Here is a 2,143-nt window from a genome sequence, read left to right as displayed (position 1 = left end):
GGGGGTCCCTATGGGGTCTCTAGTGTCCTATGGGGGGTTTTCTCCCCCCTATTTGGGGTGGGGGGGGGGTTCCTCTAATGGGGTCCTCTATGGGGTATAGGGTCTCTATGGGTCTCTATGAGGTTGGGGTTATAGGGTCTTATGGAGTTCTGATGGGTTATAGGGTCCCCTATGGGTTATAGGGTCTCTATGTGGTCTCTATGGGGTCCTCTATGGATTTAATGGGGTTATATGGGTTTCTTGGGGTCTCTTTGGGGTTTAGGGTCTCTATGGGGTCTCTTGGGGTCCTATGGGTTCATCGGGTCTCTATGGGGTCTCTATAGGGTTATATGGGTCTCTATGGGGTTTAGGGTCCTATGGGGTTATGGTGGGTCACATATGGGGTTTATGGGGTTCTAGGTCTCTATGGGTCTATATGGGGTTTAGGGCTCTATGGGTTATAGGGTCTCTATGGGTCTCTAGTGGTTATTAGGGTCGTCTATGGGGTTATGGGGTCTCTATGGGGTCTCTATGGGGTTAATAGCGGTTCTTCTATGGGGTTATAGGTCTCTATGGGGTGTATAAGGGTCTCTATGGGTCCGCTATGGGTTATAGGATCCTCTATGGGTTCTTATGGCTGTCTCGTATGTGTCATATGGGTCTCTAGTGGGGTTATAGGGTCCGCTAATGGGGTTATAGGGTCCATGGGGTTGATAGGGTCTCTATGGGTCTCTACATGGGTCCTCTATACGGGTCCCTAATGGGTCTCTATGGGGTCTCTATGGGTCTCTATGGGGTCCTCTATGGGTCCCCTATGGGTCTCTATGGGTTCTATTGGAGGTTTTATAGGGTCTCTATGTGGGTCTCTATGTGTCTCTATGGGTCTCTAATTGGGTCTCTATGGTGTCTCTATGGGGGTCTCTATGGGCTCTATGGGGTTCTCTATGGGGTTATAGGGTCTCTATGGGGTTATAGGGTCTCTATGGGTCTCTATGGGGTTATAGGGTCTCTATGGGTCTCTATGGGGTTATAGGGTCTCTATGGGTCCCTATGGGTCTCTTTGGGTCTCTATGGGGTTATAGGGTCTCTATGTTTGTCTATGGGGTCGCTATGGGGTCTGTGCCCCATAGAGCGTTGTGGGTGTCGCTGGCGGGGCCACGCGTGCGGCCGTTGCTGCCCATCAGGCCATAAAGGACAACGCGGCCGAGGTGGCGGCCAAGGACGGGAGCCAGGTAATAGGATTTAATGGGGTTATATGGGATTTAATGGGGTTATATGGGATTTAATGGGATTTAATGGGGTTATATGGGGTTATATGGGATTTTATGGGGTTATATGGGATTTAATGGGGTTTAATGGGGTTATATGGGATTTAATGGGGTTTAATGGGGTTATATGGGATTTAATGGGGTTCAATGGGGTTTAATGGGATATAATGGGGTGTAATGGGGTTTAATGGGGTGTAATGGGGTTATATGGGATTTAATGGGGTATAATGGGGTTTAATGGGGTTTAATGGGATTTAATGGGGTGTAATGGGGTTTTAATGGGTTTTAATGGGGTTTAATGGGGTTATATGGGATTTAATGGGGTTTAATGGGGTTATATGGGATTTAATGGGGTGTAATGGGGTTTAATGGGGTTTAATGGGATTTAATGGGGTTTAATGGGGTGTAATGGGATTTAATGGGGTTTAATGGGGTTATATGGGATTTAATGGGATATAATGGGGTTTAATGGGGTGTAATGGGGTTTAATGGGGTGTAATGGGGTTTAATGGGGTTTAATGGGGTTTAATGGGGTTATATGGGATTTAATGGGGTTATATGGGATTTAATGGGTTGTAATGGGGTTACATGGGATTTAATGGGGTTTAATGGGGTTTAATGGGGTTTAATGGGATTTAATGGGATTTAATGGGGTTTAATGGGGTTATATGGGATTTAATGGGATTTAATGGGGTGTAATGGGGTTTAATGGGGTTTAATGGGGTTTAATGGGATATAATGGGGTTTTATGGGATTTAATGGGATTTAATGGGGTTTAATGGGATTTAATGGGATTTAATGGGATTTAATGGGGTTATATGGGATTTAATGGGGTTATATGGGGTTTAATGGGGTTATATGGGGTTTAATGGGGTTATATGGGATTTAATGGGGTT

General features: G+C 45.6%; 1 long non-coding RNA gene across 1 annotated transcript in view; it reads left to right on the top strand.

The window, feature by feature from the left end:
- The first annotated feature begins 1,041 nt into the window (after positions 1-1,041).
- Positions 1,042-2,143, top strand: part of LOC107307254 — an 8,814-nt gene continuing 7,712 nt past the window's right edge. The window contains exon 1 of the long non-coding RNA XR_001552366.2: positions 1,042-1,211. This is a non-coding gene — a long non-coding RNA (uncharacterized LOC107307254). The remainder of the gene's footprint in view (positions 1,212-2,143) is intronic.

This window comes from Coturnix japonica, unplaced genomic scaffold (genome assembly GCF_001577835.2).
Source record: "Coturnix japonica isolate 7356 unplaced genomic scaffold, Coturnix japonica 2.1 chrUnrandom522, whole genome shotgun sequence".
Taxonomy (NCBI): Eukaryota; Metazoa; Chordata; class Aves; order Galliformes; family Phasianidae; genus Coturnix; species Coturnix japonica.
Note: the sequence above shows the minus strand (reverse complement) of the source record. Positions and strands in the feature narration are given on the sequence as shown.